The sequence below is a fragment of the Cyprinus carpio genome, chromosome B22 (assembly GCF_018340385.1).
Source record: "Cyprinus carpio isolate SPL01 chromosome B22, ASM1834038v1, whole genome shotgun sequence".
NCBI classification, from domain to species: domain Eukaryota; kingdom Metazoa; phylum Chordata; class Actinopteri; order Cypriniformes; family Cyprinidae; genus Cyprinus; species Cyprinus carpio.
Window position 1 is genome coordinate 27,495,874 of NC_056618.1, and position 7,987 is coordinate 27,503,860.

Below are 7,987 nucleotides of genomic sequence, written 5' to 3' on the forward strand. Positions count from 1 at the left end.
GTTTACGTTGGCTCTCGTGTTGAGCTTTTTCATCCGCGACTCATTTGGCGAGAAGGGTATAACTGCAGCCTGGTGATCTCCAACTGGGGGCGGAAACTCCAAAACGGGCTGGGAGCTCCAAAATAGCTTCCTCCCATTGACAGATAGGCACATGACACACATGCGCATTTTTCCCCCAATCCTCTTCAGTGCAAACTCCACCCCACAGCTGATTCTAAAGATTTTATTGGTTGTGTCGATTAAAGTGTTGATTTCCTATACTTCAAAAAAATGCTAACCCCTAAACCTACCCCACACCTGACCCTAACCTTAACCACACAGTAAAAAACGTTGGTTGTTTTTTTTAACCCAACCGTTGGGTTACACATATTGGGTCAATCTGTTGGGTTATCTTAAAATTTGTTGGGTCATTTATTTTCTGCGTTGGGTTATTTTTAGTTATAACCCAACTGTTGGGTTAAATATGGTTCCCGCTTCACTCCGGTTCAAATTTTAACGGTCCAGTCAGCGACTCAGTGGACATCAGCGGCAGCCTGCCTGATTATGAAAGGTGAGTAACGTTAACTGTTAATATAATTTTATGATGTATATGACTGTTATAACATTAAGTAATGTGTACTGAAACGTTAATTAAATCGTAAAACTATTTAAAAAACGAAGTTTTAATTCCCTTTAGTCAGTTTTTTTCTTCCCCAGAGAATCAGATCGATTGTAAATGAATATGCTATTCCCGTTTGCTTGCTAGCATTAATAAATAAAAACATTATCTGAAAGACTAGCAAAACTGTTTAGAGAAGTATTACTTAACGTTAATAAAAATGTCTGGTGAAATGTGAAAGGTCGCCGAAATCTTTAGGCTATAAAAGCCGCACGGACCATTTATCGGATCGGACCAGTGAATGAAGCTGCTCGAGCGAGCCGAGCTCACACATCAGTCATACGACAGACGCAGATTCAGTGAGAAGCGTTTGAATTCGCGGAATTTTCTGTTATAAAAGTTCACAATTCAGACGAAAGAGCGCAGCCGTAAGCCAATCCGCTCTTTCAGCAGAAATTCGTACCAGCGCCCCAAACTTACATAACGTTACTCCTACAACAGACGTTTAAGAGGGATAGCGTAAAACAAAAGCCATTCGTCCGTGTATCAGAATTATTTGAAAGTGTTAAAATAATAATAATAATAAAAAAATACTTACATAGGCTATAATTGTTTTATATAGCCATGCATGTTGTATTAAAGCCATCACAGGAATAATGGAATAGCCTGTAATTATAGTAATTTTTTCTTATGAAGCTATAACAATTTTGCATTTATATTAAATGTGTTATACTAAACATGTTTCTTATGTTTTAGATAAATGGATTTCTTTGTAAAGGAAAGATTACAACAGCGGAACCTCTGCAATTTAATAGAAACATTTCAAGGTAATTATTTAGTTTAGTGATGTATAAGAGTTTTTTTTTTTTGTTTTTTTTTTGTTAATGGTAATGAACTGCCTCCTCTGATGTAGCCTGTAGCCTGGTTTCTTCTCCCTCTGCCACCAAAAAGGAGCTCTTTGCCACAGTTGCCTGTGACTTGCTCATCAAAGCATTAAAGGGTTTGTTCACCCAAAAATGAAATTTCTGTCATTAAGTACTCACCTCCATGTCGTCCCAAAACCGTAAAATAGTCAACATGACTACAGTGGTTCAAACTTAATGTTATGAAGCGACGAGAATACTTTTTGTGCGCAAAAACTAAAATAACCATTTTATTCAACAAATTTTTCTGTCCCCTGTCATACTGCTATGCTATTTTCATTGCAGAGATTCAGTGTTTACAGTACTGGCCAATGCATGCGTGTGATGCTGACGGAGGAGCCGTTCAATAATGAGTCAGCGTTTGGATGCGAGTACACGGAAGCTCTGAACTGCATGCACTACGTCAACTGCGTATGTCAACAGCTCAAACTGTTAAATAAAGTTGTTATTTTTGTTTTGTTCTTGCACACAAAAGTATTCTCGTCATTTCATAATATTAAGGTTGAACCGCTGTAGTCACGTTGACTATTTTATCAATGTCTTTAATACCTTTCTGGACCTTGAAAGGTGGAATGACGTTGCTGCCTATGTGTGGTTCAGAAACCTCTCGGATTTCATAAAAAAATATTAAAATATTTAACATTTATTTGTGTTCTGAAGATGAACTTAGATCTTACAGGTTTGGGACGACATGAGGGTGAGTAATTAATGACAGAAATTTCATTTTTGGGTGAACTAACTCTTTAAGTCATGAATTTTTATAGTAGTTCTGATAAAACTACTTGGAGGGGGCAATTTTACCAAAATCTTTACCACAATTTGAGACATTTTTAACCACAGTAAGGACAGGCATTTCAATTTAGTAATTAAGTCAGACTTTACTCATTGAACTTAAAGCCATACTCTGTATTTCTCAACATCTTTGCTTAAATAACTGCTAATTGAATGTGGAAATGTTAAAACGCACATCATACTATTTGACAGCCGGCTATTTTACCAGTTGTACCTTCATTAATATTTTTGAGAATTGCTTTAAGGGATAGTTCACCCAAAAATGAAAATTCTGTGATCATTTACTCCCCCTGTTCCAAACCTGTATGAATTTCTTTGTTCTGCTGAACACAAAGGAAGATATCTGGAAGAATGTCAGTAACCAAACAGATCTCACCCCCCACTGACTACCATAGGTAGTTCAAGTTGGATAGAAAGACCTTTGGCATATACTTTGTAAATTTTAAAATAGTTTACATGCACAAACAGCTATATTACTACCTAAAGGAAAAGTAAAATCTTTTTTAACTTACTTTAATTCACTACAAGTCTGCTTCAGTTTGACTTTTTTTTTTTCTTTGATTCATTTTTTAACATATATTGAATCCCAGGAATGTTTGTCATATATGCCAACTAAAGTTTATTTATTCTTTCAAGGTTGGTACTAATATGGTGCACTACCTCAATAATGAGACAAGCCAGGATCCACATGTCTTGGTGCTTGGAGACAAAGAAAATTCCTCCCAAGTTTTTATCATTTTCATTGGAGAGGCAGTTGAAAAGGAGACCTTACTTCAAGCAGTGAACGTATGCTTCAAAATGTTCTACATCTATGACATAAACTACCCAAAGCCCTCTCCTCCAATTTGGGAGTTCTTGCAGCATGCAGTCTATAATATTCCTGGAGGAGTTCCTTTTGCACATTGCTGCCTCCTAAAAAACTTTGTATTCAAAGTTACTGATCATCAGTAGATCCAGTAGCCAAAACACAAATTAAAGGGTTAGTTCACACAAAAATGAAAATTCTGTCATTAATTACTCACCCTCATGTTGTTCCAAACCCAAGACCTCCGTTCATCTTTGGAACACAAATTAAGATATTTTTGCATTCTGACAGCTCTCTGACCCTCCCATAGACAGCAAGGGTCCTTACACCATCAATGTCCAGAAACTTAGCAAGGAGATTGGCAAAATAATCCATGTGACATCAGGGGTTCAACCGTTACAGCATACGCTGTTGAGTGGATACTGTCCAAAATGGCACTAGGGTGACACGGAGGAGACGAATTGTTGAATAAAGTCATAATTTTTTTGCTTTTGCCCACAAAAAGTATTCTCGTATAATATTACGGTTGAACCCCTGATGTCACATGGATTATTTTACCAATCCTTGCTAAGTTTCTGGACGTTGATGGTGTAAGGACCCTTGCTGTCTATGAACGGTCAGAGAGCTGTCAGAATGCATCAAAAATATCTTAACTTGTGTTCCAAAGATGATTGGAGGTCTTACGGGTTTGGAACGACATGAGAGTGAATAATTAATGACAGAATTTTCATTTTTGCGTGAACTATCCCTTTAAGGTGTTTATAACACAATGCATATGGTGACCACTGTAGCATTTTTTATTAAGGATTTGTTTATTTCTTGAAGTATAAAGGTATGTCCTTGGTGTACACATTTGTGTAGTTTTTGGTATACTGATATGTGCACATTTGTGGTTTGAATTTGTATACCGTATGTGCACAAATGTTTAGGTTGTATATTTCTGTACTGTATGTGCACATCTGTATTTTAAAAGCGTACTATATGTGCACCTGTGTAGGTTTTGAATTGGTAAACCATATGTGCACATTTGTTTTGAATATTTGTACTGTATGTGCATATTTGTGTTTTGAATTTAACGTGTATTAGAATTTATGTATATTGTTTGTGTATATTTGTTTTGAATTTAATGTGTATTTTGAATATTTGTACTTCAACATTTATTTATCATGTGTTCTGCATGTTCACTCGTGTATTTTGAATTCAATATATGCAAAAATTGTGCATATTTATATTAAATACTAGGCTCACCAATATTGAGTAAATTTGTCATTTAAAACTTAAAACCTGTTTTTAAAACAGATTTATTGTTTTTCTACTTAAATAAACAATCTGTTTTTGAAAACTGTGTATTTTATTCATTAAAATAATCTCATGAATAAAAGTCAATAGTTAACCCAACTGTTGGGTTATTTTTTTACCCAACTGGCTTTTAACCCAATCATTGGGTTAAAATAACCCACAGTTGGGAAGGTGCTATACCAACCCATAGTTGGGTTACTTGTTGGGTTATTTTTAACCCAAATTTTTAAGTGTGCAGTGAAAGTGACTGCATGGCGGGATTGGCGCTGAATAGCGTGGTAAAGAAAGATGCAGTTCAGGAGATAAACAGTTAATAAGATTATGCGATATGAGATTGATCCGTAACTCCCTAACCGGACCTCACCAGAAAATGGCACCTTTTTAGTTGCACCCAGCATCACTACCCCCCTCCTACCCTGTGAATTTCGAGCCCAGGGACACCCCTCTTGCTTAAAACTAAGTGATAGAGTAAAATATTTACCCTGCGCTGCGCCAGGATGGCTCGCGGGAGAGAACGTGGGTAATTCCCATTTATATCATGAAGCAGAGGTTCAAACTCCTGTCCGAAAAACAACTGGCCAAGAGCTTTGGGCTCTGCTCTCATGGGGGAATATTTATTTATATAACATTTTATTTTAGATTAACTAGAAACAATGTTTAACTTATAAAGTTTTATTTTGAACTGTAAGTCAATAACAATTGGCTGAAGCCAGAGCCAATGGTGAAAACCCCGGCCCAAATAGAACCCTCTGCCCACTTTTCAGGTTCTGCCCAATTGTCAAGTCAAGTCAAGTCTGCTTTATTGTCAATTCTTCCCCATGTACAGTACATACATACAGAGAATTTAAATTTTGTTACTCTCAAACCCTTGGTGCATAAAGATAACATTAACAGTAGAGCATAAAAATACAGATAGATACAGATTAAATATAAAATACAACTATACAAATATACAATAAGTAAAAAGACTTGTAAAAAGTAAAAATATAAAGTTAAATAAAGCAGCACAAGGCACATGGCAGAGTGCAAACCAGTGTATTAAGCAAACAGTGCAGATAAAATGATTGTAGTGCAAGAGAGCTTATTCAGTCTGATTAAAGTGACAGAAAGGTCGGAAGGGAGTTCGGCTCCCTGACAGCCTGATGAATGAAGCTGTCCTTTAGTCTGCTGGTCCTGGCCTGGAGACTCTGCAGTCTCCTCCCTGATGGAAGCAGACTGAAGAAGCTGTGTGACGGGTGTGTGGGATCACCTGCGATGCAGAGGGCTTTACGGGTGAGACAGGTTCCATAAATGTCCTGGAGGGAGGGGAGAGAGACACCAACGATCTTCTCAACTGCTCTCACTATACGTTGAAGGGTCTTCCGGCAGGACGTGCTGCAGGCGCCATACCACACAGTGATGCAGCTAGTCAGAATGCTCTCGATGGTGCCTCTGTAGAAGGTGCACATGATAGGGACTGGGGCTCTGGCTCTTCTCAGTTTGCGGAGGAAGTAGAGACACTGCTGTGCTTTCTTGGCCAGTGCTGCAGTATTGTCAGTCCAGGAGAGGTCTTCTGTAATGCGCACACCCAGGAACTTGGTGCTGCTCACTCTCTCCACAGTCGAACCATTGATGGTCAGAGGAGCATGCTGAGTATGCACTCTCCTGAAATCAACAACAATCTCCTTCATCTTCTCCACATTCAGAGAGAGAATGTTGTCACTGCACCACCCGGCCAGGCGGCTCACCTCGCTCCTGTAGTTTGTCTCATCTCTGTTGCTAATGAGACCCACCACAGTCGTGTCATCTGCAAACTTAATAAAGAGGTTGGAGTTGTGTGACGGTATGCAGTCGTGGTTCAGCAGAGTGAAGAGGAGGGGGCTCAGCACACATCCTTGGGGGGCCCCAGTGTTCAGTGTGATGGTGCTGGATGTGTTGATGGTGACCCATACTGCCTGAGGTCTACCAGTCAGAAAGTCCAACAGCAAGTTGCACAGCTAAGTGTTGAGTCCCAGCTCGACCAGTTTGTGAATGAGCTGTTGAGGGATGATTGTGTTGAATGCTGAACTGAAATCTATGAACAGCATTCTGACGTATGAGTCTTTTTTTATCTAGATGTGTGAGTGCTGAGTGGAGGGCAGTTGCGATTGCATCATCGGTCGAGCGGTTGGACCGATATGCAAACTGGAATGGGTCCAGAGAGGGTGGGAGGGGAGACTTGATATGGTGCACGACTAGCCGTTCAAAGCACTTCATGAGAATAGGAGTAAGTGCAACTGGACAGTAGTCATTGAAGCAGGATGGAGAGTTCATGCCCAATTTTGGAGATATCCGGTCTGCAGTTATATCTACATGTACTTTTATTTGGCGCACAGCATTCTTATTCTATGAAACTTGTAAACTGAATTCACCGGTTCTTACTCTATAACGACACAAACTGTATAGCGGTTTGCCCGAGCATTGCAGTTATTTCACATTTACTAGAATTAATTTAAATAGCTTTCATTTTTGCATGTGTCCTGTGTGCGGCATATTATTTATTCTGTGCAGTCACAATATAAAAAGTGCACGGCCACGCACGCACACAGTTTAGAGGGAACATTGATTTCAGTTTGTTTTCATATTGTAATATAATATGATACAATATATTAAAACTAATTGAACTACTGCGTTAGATTTTTTTTTTTTTTTTAATTATATATTTTTTTGTACAGCTAACACATTACTGAAAGGGCCAGATTTACTAAACAGGGCAAATTAGCGTTAGAGCGCAATTCCATAAAAGTGCCGATGGGAGGGGAAAATTCTGCATGTGATTTACTGACAATGCGCTCATTAAAGAACACAGACACTGCCACAACATTTTCTTAATGACAAGCTCAATCTACCAAGAGCAGCAGAAATTCCGCCTGCTTTAATAAGACATGTTTTTTTGGGCGTTAAATAATGGTGCAAATAGGCTACCAGTAATTTGACGAGCACAGACGTTATTAAAATGCATTGCGTGATTCATTTTAATACTCTCCTCCTATAAATTTTGCATTTGACAGGGAAACTCCTAAAAAATGCATATTCAATAAGTTCAGGTGCAGAAATAACTGTGTCCATGTCAGAACAGCACGCAAATGAAATGTTTAACATAGGCTTTCTGAACTGTTTGAGGCTTTCATGAAATTGTGCCGAAAAAGCGGTTCATTACTCAAAGCTTTTTAACACAGTGCGCATTAACGACATCTGGTGGTCAGACTCAGTTTCTCCAGCCTATCTAATGAACGAGCAGAGGATGGTTTGAAAAGTTTTTAATCTGTGCCTACTCTTGTCATGCGTAGTCCAGTCAATGGATTCACATATTGATAAATAATTTAAAATATACAAGTGTGTGATTATAATTAATAATTGATGTGTGTAGTAGCAAAAATATTTTGGGTGAGCTGTTCGGGGTCTCTGAGACCCAAGCTAGAACATGATAAAATGAGGTGTCACGTGCATTCAGTTTCTGTCTGGTGTTGAGGTTATTCTGAACTATTCCACTAAATCCCAAATAAGTGTACATAAAGACACACACACACACACACACACACACACACAACC

General features: G+C 38.5%; 1 long non-coding RNA gene across 1 annotated transcript; it reads left to right on the forward strand.

Annotated features, from left to right (window-relative positions):
- Positions 1 to 323: 323 nt before the first annotated feature.
- On the forward strand, positions 324 to 3,359 carry LOC122141758. Its single transcript, XR_006158081.1, has 3 exons — positions 324 to 550; positions 1,355 to 1,425; positions 2,950 to 3,359. It is a non-coding gene; the product is annotated as an uncharacterized LOC122141758 (long non-coding RNA).
- The last annotated feature ends 4,628 nt before the right edge of the window (positions 3,360 to 7,987 follow it).